The sequence below is a fragment of the Triturus cristatus genome, chromosome 6 (assembly GCF_964204655.1).
Source record: "Triturus cristatus chromosome 6, aTriCri1.1, whole genome shotgun sequence".
Taxonomy (NCBI): domain Eukaryota; kingdom Metazoa; phylum Chordata; class Amphibia; order Caudata; family Salamandridae; genus Triturus; species Triturus cristatus.
In genome coordinates, this window is record NC_140589.1 from 506,454,395 (window position 1) to 506,477,691 (window position 23,297).

Sequence of the window (23,297 nt, forward strand, 5' to 3'; positions counted from 1 at the left end):
AACTGAACACCCATGAACACCCACCCAGGTTTGATTTTTCTATTACTTTTCTTAGTTGCTGCTACTATGGCTCGGAGTCATCTCACTATGAATCCAGCTTTCTGTGGATATCTGATAACATCCACAAATAATATTATTAGAAAGAACTGTTTCAAGTTGTAGAAGAACTTGCATCACCTTTAGCACCTGTGAATTTTATTCTACTGCCGCATGTGCTGATGGTCTTCCATTGCTCAATTCTTTTGGGCATAGTTGGCACCCGATAAAAATAATCAATTTGTGTAATTTGTTCCGTCATCACCAAAGAAACCTCTCTTGCTGCTTGTCATGTTAACTTTGTCCGATCCACTGACCTGTGCCCGAGCCCTCTATTATATTCACAGCAATACATCTGGATCATTGAAGGACTTGCTGGAGCTATTCAACCAGCAGGTATCTCTATCTTAAGCCCCTGAAGGCAGCCTTCCGTTTCAGCATGTTTCTCAATAACTTAAGACGAGCAGTTGTCATTCATTTGCTGAAGTGTGCCACTTTCTATCCTATAGACCTTGCCAGCTTTTGACCTGTATCTAGCCTCCTGCAGTGACTATGATCTTAGCGAAGATATTCACTCTGGCATGAAGTGAATTCATTTACCTTTCTGAACCTCATGCTAACTGTTTTAGGACTTTTGTAGCACCAAAGTTCAGATTTATTAACTACGTTAACTGGAAGGGATGGCAGTAGACTAGATCTGTCTGCAGTGTTCCAGCAGAGTCAAAAGATGTATCCTCTAGTTAAGCTGTTCCAATAAGGAGTAGCATTGAGTACAGTTCTAGCCTAGCTTCATTACGCTTCTGTCTTTCTGATCACATAGAATCAACAACACCCTTCGGTTCCAGCACAGTTTACTTAATTTATAAGATTTGTCAGGTCTCTCTGCTGTAGAATATTGTTTTTAATCTTACTGGCAAGACAGTGTTTTGACCCTTCAAGGGTGATGAAATGAGTACCACTGGTCCTAATAAAAATCCAATATCTACCATTATCACCAGAGACCTCCTTGCATGTGATCATTTGCTCTACAATTATGCCTGTTTGGTTATGTAGTATATGTTTTGGCGCGAAACAAAAATATGAACGTTTCAATTAGGTAGCCAAAACAATATGCTACAAATTATTGGTCCAATCTAGTACGTCTTTATTCTTAATGGTAGGGTTCCTTGTATTAATGTTAGAATACAGTTAGAGACAAAACATCAGTGTTGATTCTTTTCATGATCATTAGCTAAGGTAATTAGTGAGCATTCTCGCTTTGTCTCCTTCTGCTGAGCAGATGTGCCTGAAATGCAGCTCTGTGGTCACCATTGGATAGTGCTGTCTATACTTGAGCCAATTAATGTGTCTCGTTGAAAGCTTCCGCTCCCGCCGTTATCCAGCGGCTGCATGTTTATTGAAGCATCATAGCCTCCCGTAGTTTTATCCTGTGGTGAAACTCAAATCCTTCAGAGCCGGTCTTAACCATACAAAGCACGTGTTTGATTCTCGCTCTGCGGCCTCTAAATTCTTGGAAAATTTGATAAAAACAAAGCTTAGTCTTGGATCTGTTCAGTTGTAAAGAAAAGTAAGACAACTTCTAGAAACGTTGGTGTTTTATTATCCCCTTATAGTTTGTATGATAATAAATATTTCCCAAAAAGTGTGCCCCACGAAGTGGCCTTGGAGATTGTTATAAACTTATTGAAAAGCATACAAAACTTTACACTCCCACCCCACCCCCATGCATTCCTCCATAATCTATAGGGTGTAGACTGTTGAAAGCGTAATAGCACGACTCTACTCAATTTCTTCACACATGGTAGAAGTGAATTATTTCCAGGGTTCCAGTTGCCCCCAAGCTAGCAGTTTAGCATGTTACCGGACTTGTCAAACTTGGAGGTCACATCTGCTTTATCTTGCCAGTCCTCAACAGCAAATTAACAAATGCAATTATAATAAGGTGAGACGGTTTCACTGACTTTTACAGAGTGGATTGACATCTGTAGGAGCAGGCCTCGGGTGAAGAAGAACTTGGCCCTGTAAGGCCCACGTTTGACAAAGAATTGCACTATCCTGTATGATCTGTAAAATGATCACTTCAAAAGCAAGCAGGCCTTTCACTTTTATATTGTGCCATTCTTTATAAATGAGGACGTTATTACAAAATGATGTTGGTTTCTAGTAGTTGTAAAGTTTCAGAATCAGTAATAGTTTTTAGGTCTGGCATGTCATTACGTTTTGATACAAATCTCTATATAGAGCAGGCTTTGGCTCCACACAAAGGAGTAAAACTCTCTCACCTCATTCTTCAGGCTATTTGATGGATCTTTCAGCCTTCCAGAAATTGCTTCCATTGGAATGCAGGAGGGACTAGTTCATACCTGAGAAGTATTCTCACTCATCATATTCAATTCATTACGTCCTATATGCAATAAGCCCAGAAAGCAAAGCTTTTTTGCTACTTTTTCATAGTGTTAGTTACGTCATTAGGACAGGCTTTAATGTTATACACAACATTTGTGTATGTAGAACACCTGATTAGCATTTGGGAATGTCTGTGCTTACATTAATAGGCACATTAACACCAGACTGCTTCGCCTTAACACTGCTTGTTTAAAATTGAATTTCTTTGTCATTTTAAGTTTATCTCTTTTCTTGGAGTTTTGGTATCTATACAGTTCAAACATAGTGAGAACACTCTTGGTCACTATTCGTAGTAGGGAAGTAAGGATTGATTCAAGTTCTTGTGCAGAAACATGGTTGTATTTGGGAGTGGGGGAATCTCTTCATAGTTGTGTCTAAGGGGAAGGAGGTGTTGATGGGTTCTGTATTGTTGGTGAATGATGTGACTCTTGAAAAGTGAAGTTCTCCGTTATTTTGTAAAGTGGAGAAATGAGGCGCTGGTTATCATTCACCTTCTTGGATATTTAATAATAAACACTTACGATTTTCTCACATAGGACCAAAGCTGTTTTTATTTGATATATTGGAATATGAGCAATATGTTTTTTTAGTATTATGAGTCCTGTTGTGACTTATTGTGGCCAGTCTTCACAGTAATGTTCTTGAAAGATTTTCAATACATCTTTACTGAAATTATGAAAAGAATTATTGTACATATGTTTCAGTATATGTTATCATTCATATGGTAATGCCTCCTATTGGTGTTGTCACAGTAATACTTGCTTAGTCTTTGCTCCCTTTTCAAACGGTTCTGTGATATCCATCAATCGAGTGTTTGTTTTCAGTAGTAGACATTTGTTAAATGCCCAGTTTAATAATTGTTCATGTAAGGAATTGGGTTATTGGTTGGGGAGGGTGGAAAGCTAATTCAGGTAACAACCACATTCCTGGTCAGGGTGAACAGCTAAAGTAATCTGTGCTTAACCCCCTGGTAGCTTGGCACAAATCATTCAGACTTAACTTAGAGGCAACGTGTAGAGCATGTATTCAATACACAAACAGTAATAAAGTGAAAACACAACACAAGAAAAATTCCAAATGAATTTAGAAAGATAGAGTACATTTTAATGAATAAAGTGACACCAGAATGATAAAAATCGAATCTTTAGATCCAGAGCTATTCAATTTAAACCTTTATAGTGAAAATAGTGCCTAAAATTTCAAATTGCCACTCACGATCATCTAGTTGCACTAGACTGGGAGGTAAGTCATGCTGAAGACTTGCTTTCTGAGTCTGGTGCAAAGAGTTCCATTTGTGGTGGAGGAGGACACAGAGAAGTGTGTCATGGATGGTCACTGCTGTAGCGTGTAGACCTTGCTGGGCATTGCAGGCTGTTGGCACTTTAATGTGAACGATCAGACGGTTGGGCGTTACGGACAGTCATTTCATTTCATAAGGCTTTATTCGGAGCTTAAACACAAAGTCCATAAAAGCACATACATTTTACACAACAAATACAACAGTCATAAAACCATGGTTATTAAAAAATACAGTACAAATTACAAGATTTAAAAGCAGTTAAAATGGTTAAAATAGCATACTAGACCTTGCTTTAATAGCTTGAAGAACAAAGGTAGCAGTGAAAAAGCAAACATCAGGATTGGAAGTAAAAAGCAACTTCATTGAATCTTGTACTTTCCTAACTCCATACTTCAAAAGGATGGGTTTTAGATAAGTTGTGCGAAAATTACCATATAAATAACACAGCAATAAAAAGTGCATAGTACTTTGTGCTGAGACATTATCGCATGGGCATGGACCAATCGGGTGTTTTTTATTGTATGGGAAGGCCACCAAATGGTGCACTATCCCAAACCTTAATCTCGTAAGGACAAACCGATGGGGAGCTCGGGTGACTAAACTCAAATACGTTTGAAAACCCACTGTCTCACAAAATCTTCCGTATAGCATACATGTAGTAAGTCAATGCTGGAGCTTTGCATTGGCAATCATCCGGGCTGTAATTGCAGGTCTGATGTTGCCGGCCGGCGCTGGAACTCGCTGCAGCACGAAGACCAGGTCTCACTGGAGCTTAATATTGGCAGTCGTCGTGGGCATCTGAGTCTTGGGAAAAGGGGCCCGTTTGTGGTTGCTGTGAGCCCAAATTTCAGGATTTCACTTTTTTTCTCCTATGGAAGAGCTCAACTGATGCCAGCCAAGGGTCCTGGACCTATTTTTTTTTTAATACATTTTTTATTTTTTATTTGTGGGGTCAATTACTAGATGTCATGGCAACTCTCACAGGATATAATCACTATAGCAATATATAAAACAAATGTAATTAACTCATACAATTCATTAAGTAGCTTCTACCTGGCCAGAATGTTTTGGCTTCTGAAGAAAGTGCAATAAAGATTCTGAGAAGCGAAAGATCGATAATTCATAAATATCCATAAGTGGGCAAATCATATTGTTACGCTGAGACAGCAAGTATGATGTGAGGCATAGCCATACCTCTTTCCCCTTAGCATGTCGCCCCAGAGAGCAGTTGATGAACTTTATAATGTGTCTCCTCACTGTCCCTTGTCTCATTTACCATCTCAGCAATTGGTGCCCAAATTCTTCACCTTAGCTCCCTTTTCCTTCATCCTTTCATTTTATAAACCGATGTTTCTATATTATATATGGCTAGCATCTTAGCCTGCCAATTGCTAAAGATAGGGGGCTCACCACTTAACCACTGAGAAGTGATACACCACCGGGCAATAGCCATTGCTAAAAACAGAAAACCTTTCTCTACCTTTGCCTTCTTGTTTACCTCCGTGCTATCTAATATCCGCATAATCATTAGTACAGGAGTGATGGACAATGGTTCACCCAACGCCCTAACAAAAATACCTCAAGATTCTCCAGAAATGTAATCCGCTTCGGGCAAGAGTAAAACATATGAAGGGTGTCAGATGATTGCAATCCACATCTATTGCACTTCCCTCCCCTCATACCGCCCAATTTGGCTATCTTTGCTGGTGTATAATAAAGATCCAAAATCGACATAAGATGTTGACTTCTAAGGCTCCCTGTTATCAGCACCTGATTTGCCAATTCCAGCGACTCTTCAATGTCTATTCCTTTAATTCCCAGCTTTGTTTCACATTTTATATTCCAAGCCTCTGTATCATCAGGGGATTCTCGGATCAATATCTGGTATATTTGCCCAATCTGGGCCTTTAACCTAACTGCCTCCACCACTTATATTTTGTTTGGTTCAGATACGTCCCGTTCGTGCTTCCCCCGAGAAAACACTGTATTTGCAGATATTTAAAGAAATCTTGTTTATCTATCCCATACAACTCCTGTAGATTCAGGAAGGACCAACACTGTCCCTCCCTATATAAATCGCCCACAACTTTAATCCCCCTCCTCTCAAATCTAAATGTAACTTGATCCTGAAAGATTGACAGAAGGATACCTGTAGCCGAGAATGGTGTATATACATTTAACATCGGAATGTTTAATATCCTCCTAATCTGCCTCCATACTTTATAGGTTTAAATTTTTTTTTTATTTTTATATATAATAACTGGGTCCCAATACCTTAACCAGGTGTCTCTTGGCACCATTCTCCAAGGCTAATTGATAGATAGATGGTCTGTCCGCCATGGGGATTTCTGCTTCATCCCTCACTAACAATAATAAAGAAGAAAGCTGGGAATTGCCCAACTGCCTGCTGCCTTGGAAGAATCATCCATTTAGAGGCTCTCCTTGGTTTGCGATATCCCCATAAAAATCTATCACATACCCTTTCCAACTTCGCCAGCCATGAGGAGGAGAATTCTAAAGTGATAGCTCTGAAAGCGTACAACACCTTTGGCAGGATCGATATCTTAAGGACATTGCTCCTTCCAAATAGCGAAAGATGTAGATGATCCAGTCCCTCCAGGTTTCTACTGACATTATTTAGGATCGGGACCATATTCATTTCAACCATTTTGTCGATACAGGCTGTAATTTTAACCCCCAGATAGGTAATCGCAGAGACTACTAATGGGTCAAAGTACTGCATCCTTTCAGAGCAGAGAACCTGTGTTTTATCTACATTTAATTTATACCCCGAAGAAGCACCAAACCGCTCAGCTAATGATTTTATCTCTGGGAGTGCAGTAGCGACCTCTTTAGTGAGAACCGCTGTATCACCTGCATATGCAAGCGCTCTATATTTGGCCCCCATTAACCTCCACTTCTTTAATATTGGTGTTTAGCTCTAATTTTTTTAAGAAGGGGTCGATATATAAAGGAAATGGTAGAAGGGAGCACGGACATCCTTGCCTAGTGTCCCTACTAATGTCAAATAAATTTGAATCCTGCCCTGTAATGTGAATAGTAGCCTTCGGTGAAAGATATAATGCCATGATTGACTGGACGAACTCTTCACAGATCTCTTTCCGCTGGAGGACAGCACCCAGAAAGCACCAGGAGACCTCCTCAAATGCTTTCTCAGCGTCTAGCAGGACTAATCCCAATGGTGAGCCTGTGGCCTGTGCTTAATCGAAAAGGGCTATAACTCGATGGACATGGTCTGCCGTGTCTCTGCCAGGGATAAACCCATGCTGTCGCATTGAAACCAGAGGAGTAATAATATTGCCCAATTGATTAGCAAGTATTTTCAGATATATTTTACTTTCATACTTAAAGAGGGATATAGGCCTGTAAGAATTTGGACTCATCTGGTTCCCCTTTTTCTTAAACACAACTATTGTAGTCCTCTGCCACGAGGAGGCGACATACCCCCTTTAAGCCTGTAGCAATAATTGGCACATTTCCTGCCGTAGAGATTTAGAAAACGTCCTATAATATTCTAAGAGGATGCCATCAGGCCCTGTGGCTTTACCCAATGCTAGGGAGTTCAAAACCTCCTCCAGCTCTTCACAGGTTACTGGGATCGCTAAGCTGACATTTTTTTCCTGTTTTACCTTCAACGTCTCCAGATCTTTGAAAAAGTATCCTGGAACCTCAGTCTGCTTCCTTAGCATATTGCTGTTCATATTCATTCTTAAAAACTTTAAGCACTTCTGCTGAAGAATCATGTATTAAGCTAGAATGATCTATAATCTTAGGGATTTGATTAGTCACCTTCCGCTGACGCCGTCATTTTGCCAGTAGTTGCCCAGTATTTTCCCCCAGCTCATAAGATTTGGCTCTATACTGCATAAATTTAGCAGCCACCTCGGTACCAAAGTGTTGATGAATTTTAGACTTGAGGATAGCTATTGTCTGCTGGCATCCCTGCACTCATGTCCCATAGTCACTTCATCAATGAGTTTGTACTCTGCCACTCCTAATTGCTCAACCCATTCCCGGATTTCAGTTTATAGTGTCTTTTGATAATAGAGCGAGAAACTCAAGGTTTCCCCTTGAACCCCTGCCTTAAAGGTGTCCCAAACTATGGTACCTGGGGCTGTACACATATTAACACAAAATAATTCTGCTATCCATATGGTCACAATATGCTTGATTAAGCAAGAGCTTTCTTTCGAAAGTCTAAGGCCTTCCGACTCTTGTGGCTTCTGCCATTGGGAATTCTATCACTAAGGGGTAAAGATCTGATGTAGCCCTTGGAAAACTCTCAATCTTAATTGTTTCAGCTAGAACATTTGAAGTGAAAAAATAATCTAACCTGACTAATTTATTATGAGAGGTTGAATACAAAGTAAAGCCTGGATCAGTTGGCCTGCATTTATGCCAAATATTTGCCAGACCATACTCTCTCACCAGGCGTTGCAAAGCCTTAAACTTTCTCCCCTGGTACGATTGATCCACATTTAAATTAGATTGGCTGTCTATGTGGATATTGAAATCACCACAAAGGATCAGGGATGTGGCCATAGAGCAAGTTCTATGCTTAAGTGGTCGAGAATCTCAGGATCATCTACGTAAGACTCGTATACGTAGCTGATCGTGAAGGAAACATTGACGGCTGATTCATATTCCACAATAGCCCACCGCCCAAGCTTGTTGTAACCCAAATCCCTCAACCACCAGGGCTTATTCCAAGGAACACAAGTGTCTTGAAGGCAGACTAAATCAGCCTTCATGAACTGGAGGCTCTTGGCCACCATACAAGTTTTCCTTTTGTCATTAAGGCCACACACATTAATTGAGCAAATCCGAATTTTACCCCCATCCTTATGCTTAAAATCCTTCAATCTAGATATTCCCCTGCAATGGATCATGCTGCTGTTTTCTTTTTTTCACAACAAATTGTATTTGTTTTGGAAGGTACAGAGTGGGCTGAGCCCAGCAAAAACATTACATATGATCCTAAAGACATACAGTACCTGATTTTAACATTCAATAACAGCCTGGCCTGCAGAACACCAGGCCGCAGAGGTAACAGACTACACCGAACCTACCTAGAGAGTCGTAATTGCGTGTTGCTAAAAACATGTCTGTTAGCATTCAGTTTTGTTGGGCTATGATAGTGGAAGATGACCCATATATTACCCAGTGGGATTATGAAAGTCTGAAGGCGGTAATGTGGGTAAGTCAATGCCCCTATATGTCGCCCAGCGAGACCAGATTTTTCTGTGCTTCTGTGGGCATCCGCTCACCTGGAAGACCACAATTTCAGCACCCATACACATATCCATTGCCTTCTTCCACCCAGCTATGCTAGGTGGGGATGTCACCTTCCATTTCTGTGCTATGTCTCTTTTAGTTAGGGTTAGGCCCAAAAACAGAAGGTGCTGCTTGTAGCGGTTCCCTCCAATCTCTTCCGTGCTATGAAGGAGCAGCAGTCTGGGGTTGAGTGGGATGGTCCAGGCCAGCACCCGGCCCAGACAGGACGTCACCGGTTTCCAAAATGGTTGTTTCACCGTACAACTCCAAACCGTATGGAGGAAAGAGCCCTCCTCACTAGTGCAACGAAGGCATTGAGGGGGATTGGATAGCTTCCATCTTCCATAGCCGGGAATGGGTGTAGTATATCCGGTGGAGGTACTTAAAGTGAATGGGGCGGTAGCGTGAGGAAACCGCCGCATATCGAGGACTGGCTAGAGCCTCGGTCCAGTCATCGTCTGTCAAGGTCGGCAAATCGACCTGCCATGCTATTGTGTTATGTATGTGAGTAGTTAACATCTGATAAATTTGTATGATCTTGTGTGCCCCAATGTCTCCCATTAGTAAACCGCCTTCTAATGGTTGAAACTCTAGAAGTGCCTCCAGATGGCAGAGGTGTGATGGTCTAGAGCGTGTCGCAGTTGCAAATAACGGTGGAACTGGGATTTTTGCAAGTGTGACTCGGTTTGCAACTGCTGAAAGGACTTGAGTGTAGTGCCGTGCATGGTGTCTCTCAGTGTGGAGATGCCGATGAGATCCCACTTGCGGAATCTGACTAGAGCAGATACTGAGCGTAAATACGTGCCCTGCCAGAAGGGAGTAGTTTGTGTCAGTCTCCCCCACCAGCCCATGGATTTTACTGTAAATCTCCAGAGTTGTAAAACAATCCTGCAGGCTGGGGGGAGGGTGTCAAGATTCGCCCAACTATAAAGAAGTTTCTGCCAGGGAGTGCCTGTCATAACCAGCCACTCCACTGCGTATGCTGGATCGGACTGAGACCCGTACCATCACTCATTAATTACAAGGAGATGAGAGGCAGAGTAATATGCATATATATATCTGCCGCCGCAGTCGGTTGCTTGTGTGGAGTGCAACCCGGTTCGCCCTTCCTTGCCATAAGCACCTATTCAGGATTTAGATGTGTGAACCATGAAGGGAGATATTGTATGGAAAGTTCTGCAGCCGATATAACCGTCTTAAAAATAGCTGAACGCCTGTACAGCGATATGGGTAACTGGGACCATACAGTAGTCTCCTTACGGACCGCGGGGGAGCAACGGAATGATATTGTGCGACTACGAGTTCGAGGGACATGGCGATATAAAGACCCCCAGGTATTTAAAACCTTCTGTAGCATGAGATAGTTGTGAAGCTTAGGCCTGATTTCTCTGGTCACCGCATACGGGAAATAATGTGAATTTGGAGGGGTTGGTTCCCAGCCTGATAGTTTCCCTGAATATCCGAAGTATCTGAAGGACACGAGGTCCCGAGGACCATGGGTCAGTCATAAAAAATAGGGCATCGTCCGCATAAAGCGCGATTCTATCAGAGTGTTCCTGAGTCCATTCAAACCCACGGATCGCACCCACACCACCAGGGGCTCTATGGCCAAAGCGAAGCGCAGCGGAGATAAGGGGCAGCCCTGTTGTGTGCCCCGATAGATGGGAAAGGGAGCCGACGATGTCCTGCTATTTGCACTGATGCAGAGAGATCTGTATAGAGCAGCTGTATGTACGCTAAGAAGCAGGGACCTAGGTTTATTGCACGGAAGAGTTTGAAGACGTATGTCCAACTTAAGGAGTCGAACGCCTTGTTAATGTCAGCCAGCAGAATTGCCGCTGGACAGCCAAGTCTATGAGCCCCAGTAATCGCGTTATGGACTCGCCTAATATTATGCCTGGTGGAACGTTGCGGCATAAAGCCAGACTGACCAGGGTGAATGAGGTCCTGAATGCATGACCGAAGGTGATCTGCGAGGACCTTGCCCGGGAGTTTGGGCTCGAAATTAAGCAATGAACTAGGACTATATGAGGCTGGGTCCTCAGGAGGGCGGCCGGGATTAAGCAAAACCAATTTCGGCATGTTGCCAATCGGTGGGGTAGATGTGACACTCGAGGGCTTCGTATAATGCTGCTAAGTGGTGTGGGCCCAACATCGTCATATGTGGCTGCAGAAAGTCGCTGGGGAATCCATTTGGTCCCGGTTCTTTACCGGATTGGTGCTAGTCTGCGCTGCTCTTAATTCATCTAAGGTTATGGGGCAATCCAGTATGTCCCTAACTTGATCGGAAAGTTTACGGGGGGGATGTCTGACAGAAACTCGTCGATAAGGACCTCTGAAATGAGCTCCCGCTGTTGGTAAAGCAAAGCGTAGAATGATGCGACATCCTGGACTACGGACTCTGGGGAGGTGCATAGCACTCCATCCGCATCCTGCAATAACAGCACCGGCACAGGGGCCCTTTTGGCCTGGCATAGCCGATGTAGCATTTTGCTGGACTTATCGCCCCATTGCTATATCCTGTGTTGCGTTGCTATCCAGGTCTCTTTGGCCTTGTCTGTGAGGTGCAGACCCAGATATTACCTGCGCTTCTAATCAGCGCTGGCGGTCCTCCAGTCCCAGTATCTGGGCTAGGCGTTTGTGTTTCTCGCCAGTTCGGAAGCTTATATCCACTCCCCTGGTCGAGGGCTTAAGAGCTTCCCACAAAGTAATACTCGACGGGGCTGTGTCTAAGTTGACCAGAAGGTAATCCGTGATGGCCTGTCGTAGAACCTCCTGATGGCGAGTATCTCGGAGGAGCCATGGGGACATGCAACATCACTATGTAGTCTGTTGGACTTTCAGGCGCAGCTTAAGCTGAACCGGCGAATGGTCAGAAAGACCCCGGGAGAGAAAGGACATGTGTGGCACCCTGTGTATATAACTATGGGGAAGGAATATGTAATCAAGTTGTGAAAGCGTGTCGTGTACCGCCGATGTATATGTGAACCCACTAGTCGAGGGATTAAAGGCCCTGGAGTCCGACCACCCCAATGTATGAGCCAGGATGTTCAATTTGGATTTGATGGGGAGGGGGTCCTGTCTCGCGGCACGCCACCGGTCCTGGGGTGCCATAACATCATTCCAGTCCCCACCCAGGATCGTCAAGCCCTCAGGAAGGTCGCCCCATAGCCGTGTGATTTTATCTGCAAATGTTTCTCCCAAGGGGGGTGGGGCAAATATGGTACCAATAGTTAACTGTTCTCCAGCAACCGTGTCGGTAACTACAGTATAGCATCCAATGTTTAAAGATAACGTATGGCACACGGTGATGTATAAGGACCGCCGTACTCTGAGAGCTGCGTGTGAACCCAGAATGGTACACTGTGGCGTATCCGAACCTGCTAAGGCATGGACTTTTGTTGGCCAGAAGGTGGGTCTCTTAGAGCAGGAGTATATCTGCTTCATACCGCTTTGTTAGACGAAGCACAGATCCCCGCTTAATTTTATTCAAGAGCCCCCTAACATTCCAAGATATTATGTTCAGTCCTACCAACGGAGAACTGTGTGTGTGATGTGTCATCTAGCCACTATAGAGTCATTGTCTGCAATTATTGGTGCATCGATGTATGATCTAGTTGTGTGTTCGGTGTCTACAACTTTACAAACAGGGTAAAACCAACAAATCCCCTCCCACCACCCCCCACCCCAATGCTTCCAAAAACAAGGACTGCCTGACGTGGTGCAAACTTCGCTGGGGCCCCAACCGGGGAGACCCAGGGAGCTCCAGCAAAAGAACCCAACTATCCCAACATTATACAACTTTATACCAAATGTCCAGGGGCATGTACGATCCGTTCGTGGCCAAGAGCCATTGTAAGGGACCCCAATATTGCACAGCAAACAATACATACGTATGCATCAGGCCGAGCCTCATGCCTCAAAGTCCTTCTTATCTAGGATCCCTCTACTGTCACATCTTGATTTGCAGCCCTCCAGTTGGAACGAGATCTGTGCCGTCGCTTTGAGTTGCCTCTGTTCTGTCTGCCTCTGTGTGAGCCCAGGGAAGAGTCTGAGTCCAACGGCGGCGGTGAGTGTGGCCTCTGGAGAGTCAAAAAAGTAGGACTTGGAATTGAAAATTACTTTCATCCTTGCAGGGTGTAGCAGCATGTACGAAACATTTAATTCCCGGAGTCTACGCTTCGAGGCTTCGAAGGATTGGCACTGCTGCTGCACAAGCGGAGTATAGTCTGGGAATACCATGATCAGGTGCGAGTTAAAATGCAGTTGATCCTTGTGGGTTCTCGCAAACTGTAGTATGGCGTCCCGGTCTGCTTAGTTAAGGAGTTTGGCGATCACTGGTTGGGGGTGTTCACCGAGCATGGGCTTCTTTGTCAGGGACCGATGAGCTCATTCTACCGCAAAGCAGGTGGACATAGATTCTGCTGGCAGCCGTTATTTGAGCCATCTTGTGAGGAAATTATTCATCGATGAGCCTTCGCAACCCTCCGGGAAGCCAACCAGTCGTATGTTATTTCGTCGGGCCCTGCCTTCAGCCTCCTCGACACGTGATGCCAGTTCCTGCTTCACAACTGTGAGCTTGTTTACCTTCTTCTGAAGGGACGACACTGTGTCCTCCACCGTTGAGACCCGGGGTGTAGCCTCAGTGATCCGGTCTACTGCCTTGCTCAGATCTTGACGCAGAAAGGAAACCTTAGACCCCACAGCGCCAATCAGCGCCTCAAGTGCATCTCGCGACTGGGTAAACGCTGCAAGTAGAGCTGCATTGTCTGGGGACGGGCCTCCTGATCCCTCTCCTCCCAAGCCGGTGGTAGTGTATTGATCTAGGGTACTCTGTTTTGAGGCGACGGCTCCAGATTTGTCCTTGCCCATGATGGAGGGGAGGTATGTGTTATGTTGCTGTTTTCTGAAACAATCATTTTATTGCTCCTCACAAATTTAGGAATGCCATGACCAATACCAAAAAAATCTCAAATCTCTTGCTCCCCCCTCCCATCCCCACAAATCCTTCCTCTCCCTCCCCACACTTCTACCCCCAACCCTGCCCCCACCAACCCTCACCAGCAATTGGACCAGTCATGTCCAGTGATGAAATGGAACCCCTCTCACATGACTGCCCCGACCATGAGATGAAAAAACAAACCATTACTTGTTCCCTCACTCATATCCATATACCGAGGCCTAATGGAGGGTTTGTAGAAATTCTTTAGCTTTGATATCAGATGTAAAGAAATGGGGGATCTCCCTCCAAATGACTTTTAACTTAGCTGTATTCATTAAGAAAGCCTGTGCCCCCTTTCCTTGAAAAGATTGGATCGGCTGGCAAAGACTCCAGCTACGTTCTACAGTAGAATGACAGAAATCCGGTCTGACAAAAAAAGCATGCCCATTGAAAGAGCACTGTCTATCTGGTCTAGCCAGATCATGAATTGCCTGTCAGATGAGATCATTTCCAATATAAATCAGAATTGCACTGGGTTTACTCCCTCCTATTGAGGTGGATTTTCTCTGCATGAATGGAAACCTATGTGCCCGTTGGATTTCCTGGGCCCAATCCCAATTCCTTATCTCAGGAAGGGCACCTTTAAAAAGGTCAACAACAAATGTTAATACATTATCCCCCTCAGACCCCTCTGGAATACCCAAGACCTGCATATTGTTCTGTCTGTCTGTTCTCAAAGTCTTCCAACTTCCATTGGTATCTGACATTTGATTTTCCAAAGTTAGTCATTTCTCTCTGTGTTGATGCATCATTTTCCAGCATAACCACCCTATTCTCCACCTCAGTCATTCTTTCCATAAACTCCAAACAGGTTTTTGAGACCTTCTCAGATAGGCCCCTGCATCTTCTTGTAGGCTGCCTGAACTCTCTGACTCTCCAAGTGTGTCTCATCCCTTTGGGCCATAATACTCTGATATATTGACTCCAGTGAGACCGGATCGGCCCCCCCTGTGGAGTATTACCAGCCACTACCCTGTCCCCTTCTAACACTGGGGAAACTGAATAATCCCAGAGAAGCCCACAAACATTTGCTTCGTTTTTACTTGCTTTGTCCCATGAGGGTAATTTTTTACCCATCTTCACTGTAACAGCATCTGTTGTAAAGTCATCTTGTCTTTCCTCAGTGCTGCTCAAATCTGACTCTTGGCCGCAGCTCTCTTGGTCACACCAGTCTGAGATATCTTACAGGGAAAATAACTCCACCCCCCCCCCCTTCCCCCACCTGTTTCAAATCCCTGGTTGGTATTGGGTCTTCCACCTAGAGTGCCCTCCTTAGAGCTAACGCAGATCAGCCTCTGTGGCTTATGAGTCCCAGTTGGGGTAGACCTGCTTCAATCTGCTAGGCAGAAGCCCCACCATCTCCACCAGTCTCCACAGGAGCCTGCACCACCACCACCACCACTCCAGCAGAAGGGTCCATAATATCAAGATTCTAGCTCACCTCCAGTTCTGTACATGCCAGGTGGGGATGTGCCTCAGTGGGTGTAGTTTCTGCCTGATGTAAAACGGGAGGACTGAACCCCTCGCCTACCCCAGCCACACTGCCCAGGGATGATTGACCAGACGCTGCAACAGATTTTCCATCTGGTTTTCCATTAGTAATTTTACCACATGCCCTAGTATTTGTATTGGGTTTTAAAAAAAAAAAAGAATTGGGCCTTTCAGCCTCCGCGTCCGCTGCACTTCCCCCTCCCCCCCCCCCCCCCCCCCCCTTAGCAACAGGGTCCGAGTCAGTTTTCCCTGCAGGCTTCTTTAGCAGTGCACCTGTCTCCATCCGACCTTTAGTAACCTTAGCAGTCTTTGCCGGTACATCGTCAGGCTATTCTCCCAGAATACTCCGCCCTCAACAGCCGCACTGCTCACAAGCAAAATCAGCCGATGTGTGATCTGCTGCTAGACCCAACACACCTAAGCCACGTAGAATGCGAAGAGACTGGCTATAGCAGTCCGCGGCTCGATCCGTGCTCCGGTAAGCGCCCCCAGCTTTTCCATCCTTTTTCTGAGCTGAGGGTGGGACCGTTTCACTGGTACGAGGGGGGAGGGTTCCTACGACCGTGTTTAGACAGCCGCCATCTTGCCTCCGGGTCCTGGACCTAGAGGCACCATCTTGGGAATCAGGAACATACTCGCCCCAGAGGCCAGCCGGGCTCAAGCAGGTCCAGTTACAGGTCCAGTACAGCAGGTCAGCTTAGCAGCTGCAGGGAGGCCTCTTGAACTTGCTATGTCCCTGTAGCTGACATAGGAGGTCAGCTAACTGGCCCATGGGGGCACTCAGATTAGCCTGGCATGAAGGTAAGTAGGTCCACTCTTCCTTCTCAGACAGCAAGGCAATCCTCAGCATTAGGTTATTATTCCTCCTGTAATGCCCACTGGTTCAGGAGTATTCCGAAGAGTTTTTCTGTGGGTTCAATATTTATACTTGGTAACAGCCTTTGTGTGTGAGGAGACATCTTGTCATACCCCCACATCTGGTTCTGTAAAGTTATTCCTTTCCCCTGTCAAGTCTCCACACTGTCTGGGTTGACTAGGCTAGAGTCAGTTTTCATTGTGTGTGCTGTAGGCAAGCCCTTTGAAGAGCAAGCGGGCAGGGTCTGCTCTGCTCCTAGCCATCTTGGTAGGATGGTCCATCCTGCCCACAGCAAGTCCCCCTTGTGTCACTATCTGAATGCATTGCACAAACCCTAACAGCAGAGCCATTCACAATGCCATGTTATCCAGGATATGGGGAGAAGGCACAAATGATTGGAACCAGAAAATGCCAACTTTCTAAAAGTGGCATTTTCAGAATTGTGACTTAAAATTCGACTTTACAATTCAAGAGGATTTTAAATTACAATTATGTGGAGTCTAAACAGTATCTCTCTATCTGCTACCAACCCAAAGTTAACCCTTATTAAATGTAATAAGATAACCCAGTGTTAGCCAATGGAATAGATAGGCCTTATAGTAGTTTAAACTACTTAAGTTGGAAAGCCTATTTGGAGTGGGTACCAGGAGAATAGTGAAGTGTCCAGTGGTAGCCAGTTGTATCACATTAAAAATGTGTTGGGTACGCATGGTAAGGCATTCCTAAAGCATATCAATTGGACGGTTGTGTGGTGTATGTTGGCTTTGGGTGGTGTGTGTTCCACCATGATAGAGGAGTATTCATCAGTCTTGCACGGTGTTGTTACTTGAGTGATATGGGAAGTTAAGCCTAATTGTGTTGCCCTGTGGGAGAGATGTGGTGCAAGGTAAATGGTACAGAACAGTGCAGGTTCTAGGATCATCTATTCATAGCAGATAAAGTTGCAAAGCTTTATAGTATATTTTAAGAAATAAGAGTGCATATCTATATAATAGCCATTTCTCATGTGATGTTTTGATGCTGTCTTCTTAAATATGCTGGACCTCTGAAAGGTCTACAGTGCATCAAATGTGTGGTGAAGACACGGTTGCCAGGTTTTTACATTACGTGTTTTACCAAACATTTTACCTGGAAGATCAAATTTTTACTTGTTGCCCTAATGCAGAGTGCTTCTACCCAATTGACCATTATAAATAATTCAAAATTGTGCCTTTAAAAGATAACATTTCTATCTCCTTTCACCATTAGACTTAAACACGGTACAAGGGAAAGAAGGCAGTAAGAGGGCTATTCCAAAAATATGTATTCTTCAACATCCCCTTGATAGAATCAATTTTACTTATGTATGGAAAGTACAGTATCCACAAGCACACCCCACATATTGTTTGTAAATGGTATTGGTCTACATTGCTGTACATCCAGCATGTGATTTGTCTTTTAAGTTATGCAGTTCCTGGTTATGGCTATGCTTCCTGCGTTACTCAGATTTGTGAAATGACAGTTCTGTCAACCGATTAATTATGTTAATTTTTGAGAGGGCTTTATTACACAGATATTTGGAACCAAATGACCGCTTTATTCTGACAACTACTTGTAGCAAGTATACTTTATGCTGTTGATGTTTTCCTGAAAGCCATTCCGAATTCCTGGGTTTTCTGTTGAATGTCAATTCATATTATGAATATATAAGATTCAAAACAGCATACAACTTGCCGAATTAAGTTCTCACTAACATTAAAGCTGGCACAGTACACCCAAAGTCTTGAAAGCAACTGTCAAATGTATTCATCCAAATTGGTCAGTGTATAGAGAAGCTTGTGGCTATACATAGACTTTTATTCTGGTCCTCGACTGCAACTCCATTCAGCTCCCTTGAACGTTTCTTGATCCGAATACTCCACACTCTTAACAGGATTAAAGACACTAGTCACACATCATGTCAAAGATGCGTGGAACTATACTTACAGCCCTGCCTTTGGTATAGATCATCAATATGTACTATCTATACATCGCTTGTCTGACTGTATACCTGATGCCAAAATACCCTATTAAGAATGCTTTTAAAGATGCGTTTCACCTAACCAGCCAGCTGCTTGTTGTCTTATTTCTTTTATTCGACAGTTATAGCAGTAAAGACTGCCTTATCACAGAGCCATTTGCAAAACATTTATTCTTCATGTACTTTCCATAGTTTAAAGAAACTGTTTTATTTCCGGTACTTGATAAACAATATCCTCGGCTATACTTTGCCCCTTTAACCAGCTTGCATTGGAGTGGAGAATCAATTCTTTGCTTACATAATTAAATTCGTCCCTGAAATGTCTGATCAAATTATGTTAAAAGGGTACAACTCTGATGCCGTTTGGGATCTTTACCACCCCCTCCTACAAGAACGCACGTACACGAATGCACGCACACACTAATGATGAGCCCTAGGTTGATGATTTTTCCTTGCAGAGCTTACCAATTGATGAAACATTTATATCTCATGAAGGGAGGTATTTCAGTGTCTCGATTGTAGTACTGGGATGTCAAGGTAGTGTGCTTCCGCCCTGTTTCAGTTTTAATACTGGCTACGGACTAGTTTCAAGTGTAGATCTAATATTCGGCTCACTTCTCTTGGCAGCCTGGAGGCCCAAAGCCTATCAAGTAGGAAATATAAACAAGTAAAGAAGTACAAACCTACTGTGAAACAGCTGGATACCAAAGCTGATTAATATGCAATTGTGAAGTTACTGGATGCCTTCTCTTAAACAAAAGCATAATGACAACAGTGTCTGTATGTAATTCTGCTAACTACGCACATACTAGATATATTATCTTAGTTACTATTTGGGAGTGCTACTTACTAATCGAGGGCTCGGTTAGGTTAAACTGCCAACGGCTCACGATGCCTCTCCCAGTTTCATAAACCTATATGTGGAAGTTTCATTCACTGCTGAACCTGATATGATTGTTTTAAAGCATTTATAAAGAGCAGACCAATATCCGCATAGCGATATCCTGGTGCGGAGCCAGAAAACAGAAACATAACCCATAAAGAACTAATGATCTCACCCCCAGACAAAGAAGAGTTTTGTAGCCTTACCACTTAAATGATTAGACATCTTTAATGTGATTTGGATATTGTCGGCATACCAACAGTGTTCAAGCCTTGTGCTTGGATTAACTCAGCTAGCATGGCCATCTAGAGATTAAACAAACGTAGATTAATAGACACCCATTCTAATGTTCAAGATGTATCTGCTAAGAAATGTTGGAAACACCCCTAAGCATAGCCTTCAGTACCAAGTTTTCTTAGCCAATCAAGAAGAATCAGATGGTTTATGGTAGGGAAGGCTGCTGAAAAGTCTATTAAAATCCATGCAACCGGAATGTTTGCATCCCACACAACTGCCAAAGTCATCTAGCGTAGAAGCCACCAACACCTCTGTACTGACCCCAGGTCAAAAACCCTCCTTAAGAGGGTGCATTAAATTGTTAGTCTATAAAAGTCAAGGGCTGATGGATAGCGACTCTTTACAAAAATGTTGTGCACTTTATGATGGAGCTGTGGAGTTCCTTACAAATGTTTTCCTTATAGAAAGTTTTTTCTTTTGAGTTGGTGTCTGATAATGGATTGCAGGTGATCTGTGGTAAAATGCTGTAATGTCCTATTAGTTTTGGATTCTGATATAAAAGAGTAAACTTGGACTCTCAAGGCCCCAAAAGCTACAGACCCATAGCAAATAAACCATTCCTACACTAAGTTATAAAAAGAGAAGCCTTTGCCCAGATGTCGCAGTTCATTAAAGAACATCCCCTACTTTCCGACTTCCAGGCAGGATTGCATCCAGGAAGAGGCACTGAATAAGTCTTAATCTTCATCTGGGATGCCATTATGACAAAGCCAGAATGGGGTTGCTGCATTACTTCTCTGGACCTTTCAGCTTCCTTCAACTTAGGCAATCATGACACTTTAATCCTAGGACTCAAGGAAGCCAGCGTAGAAAATATCACTCTCATATAGATCTCATCTTACGTACACAATAGAACAAATGTGATCCATATTCCTCCTTTCTCATCAAAACCCTACAGCATGAAAGCAGGAGTTCCTCAAGGTTCAGTCATCTCACCCCTCCTTTTCAACATGTACTTGAAATCCTTACCACAACTGATCAATTGTTTTGAGTTTACCTGCTATAACTACGCAGACAACACACAGATACTTCTAAAATTCAAAGGCCCCAAGGACATTGGAAACTCAAAAATCTTCAGTTGCCTCTGGGCCATTGACCAGTGGATGTCATGGAGCCACCTCAAATCGAACACCTCCAAGATGGAAATGCTTACCTGTGGCGATTGAAAATGTATGGTCCTCTCTGCACTTGGCCTAACCACCACCAAAAATATTCAAGAAGGTAAAAAACCTTGGAATTCTCCAAACTGTCCATGAATGCCCAAGTGCATAAACTATCCAGATCAATCTTTCTTGTCCTGAAAATGCTGCAATGCATCCTCCCACACGTAGGATTCCCCCACAAGGTGCAAGCAACAATCTCATGTTCTATCAAAACTAGATTACGCTAATGACCTATATCATGGCTAATCTTTATCAACCATGAAAAGATTAGAGAGAATTCAGAACTCTTCTGCCAGACAACTCCTACATGTAAACCACAAGCCCATATCTCCTCTACCTTGAAGCCCCTCATCTGGCCACCAGTTGTCAGACAATCCTTGTTCAAGATGCTTTCTATCATCCATACGGCAATGAATGGCAAAGAGTCGTCATCATGAAGAAAATCATAAATTATATGCAACACAGGAACCCATGCTCTCAACTGGCACCACATATCAAAATCCCAACTTACAAGAAAAAAATATGGGTCGAACATCTTTCTCTGTGCAAGTGGCTTAACAATTAAATTTGTTACCCACAAAAAAAAGAGCCACCAAGAACCATCTCCGCTTCAGAAGGCTTGTCAAGAGCTGGCTCTTTCCTACATGATCACAATACTCACAACAATTTACAACAACACTATGAACAAGACATTGAAAAAACAATAACTCTGCTTTGTATATAACAATGCATGTATAACGACATCGTGTTGGGTATGTACATCTGTGAACATATGTGCATTGGTCTGTACTTTGTATAGGGATAATTCTGTTGTGTGTATGTATATGTGAATCAATATAGAGATATCAAAACAATACCCTTTCAGGTGTAGAGTGCTGCATAAAGTATGCACAAACAAAGCAGAGAACTCTGGGTAGTTTTTAAGTTTAGATCGGCTCCTCTGTAGCACACCCTACACCACCAGCAACACTCTAAAATATGCATACTTTAAATGTCTGTTTTTCTAGCAACGTTTTTAAGCATAGGATTAGAACACTGCCATCCACACTGAGGTATGAATAGACAAAGTCTTTTGCCATTTATACATTTGAGTCTTTAAGCGTCAAAACATTTTACCACTCCAGGCAAAATATTACAGCTTTGGATTGGTAAAATACTATCCAAGTCAATCTGGAATGAATAAAAGCGACCCCTGACACGTGTTTTGCTGTCATTACTGCTCGTCGGAACGGCTTAGCTTTGTCGAGACACTAGGGAGCACCAGTGTAAGTCAAAACTATACCCTTTTAGGCCAAATGTCGCGTGTCTATGTCTATATATAAAAACAATACAAAATGGAATGTTTATTTATATGGGAATCTATGTATATGTATTACGTGAATATGTAACTGCTGTCAATGGGTTTAGGCTTTGTATGGGGATGTACTTGCATATGTATATGTATATATGAAAATATATATGTGTGTGTGTATATACATATATATATATACATTTGTTGTGTATATGGGAATGTATTCATATTTTTTCATTACATTAATTTGGGTATCTGGATATGTAACGGTGGTGTGCATCAGTATGGGCTTAGGCTTTGTATAGGGATGTACCTGCATAATCTGTGCGCACACACACAAACACACAAAATAGTTCTAGTTAGACCACGTTTCCATAGGGAAAGTATTTTTTTGTTTGCCAATAACATTCTCCTTCCTGGAAACCTTTGGATAAATCCGTCAAGTGGGGGCCGCCAAGAAAAAAAGCACTTTTTTTCTCATGCAATTTTCATAAGGAAATCAGACAGCGCTACAGCCAAAACTGCTAAAAAGAATTATGCTAAATTTGGCAGTAAGCTAGAGCTTGATCCAGAAGGTATGCTTTTTGTGATTTGGTGCAAATCCGTTCAGTAGTTTCTGAAAAGAAAATAAATAAATAAATAAATAAATAAATATATATATATATATATATATATATATATATATATATATATATATATATATATATATATATATATATATATATTCTGTGAAGATGCACTCCTGTCGGAAAGCGTAGCCCTCCGAGGGGTGGCACAGCGCCGGTGGAGTAACCCGGTAATTTAAATCCTTGAAAAACGGAGTTCCAACTGTGCTCTCAGGTCAGGGAAAAAGACACCACACCATCCAAGTTGCTTCAAGGGGGTTTATTACTTCATAAACTCAACGTGACGCGTTTCACCCTCAACGGGCTTGCTCACACACCGTTATGCTACCGGACCATCGTATACATACGTAATTTGTATAGACATCGACATTGAAAGAGGACTTTTGCAAAGGTTTTTCAGCGCCATTTTGGAACAGTAAATATTTGCACAAATGACAGTACTTTGTAGGCGCCATTATACAACAGTAAAATAACTCGTATATTGTGTCCAAACATGTTTTTTACTCGTTTGCAAAAGGACACTCGTGGACTGTGTCAAGACATGCTATGAAATTTATACATAGACACACGTATACTGTAGAAAATTGACTCATTTGTAGATGGAGAAGACTGTACCTCGCTCCTAGTGAGATAAGGTTTAGAACAGACGTCG

The 23,297-nt window shown here is 43.1% G+C and overlaps 1 protein-coding gene across 2 annotated transcripts in view; it reads left to right on the plus strand.

Moving 5' to 3' along the window:
- Nucleotides 1-23,297, plus strand: part of SMAP1 (small ArfGAP 1) — a 924,147-nt gene that overhangs the window by 537,585 nt on the left and 363,265 nt on the right. The gene's annotated exons all lie outside the window — the stretch shown is intronic.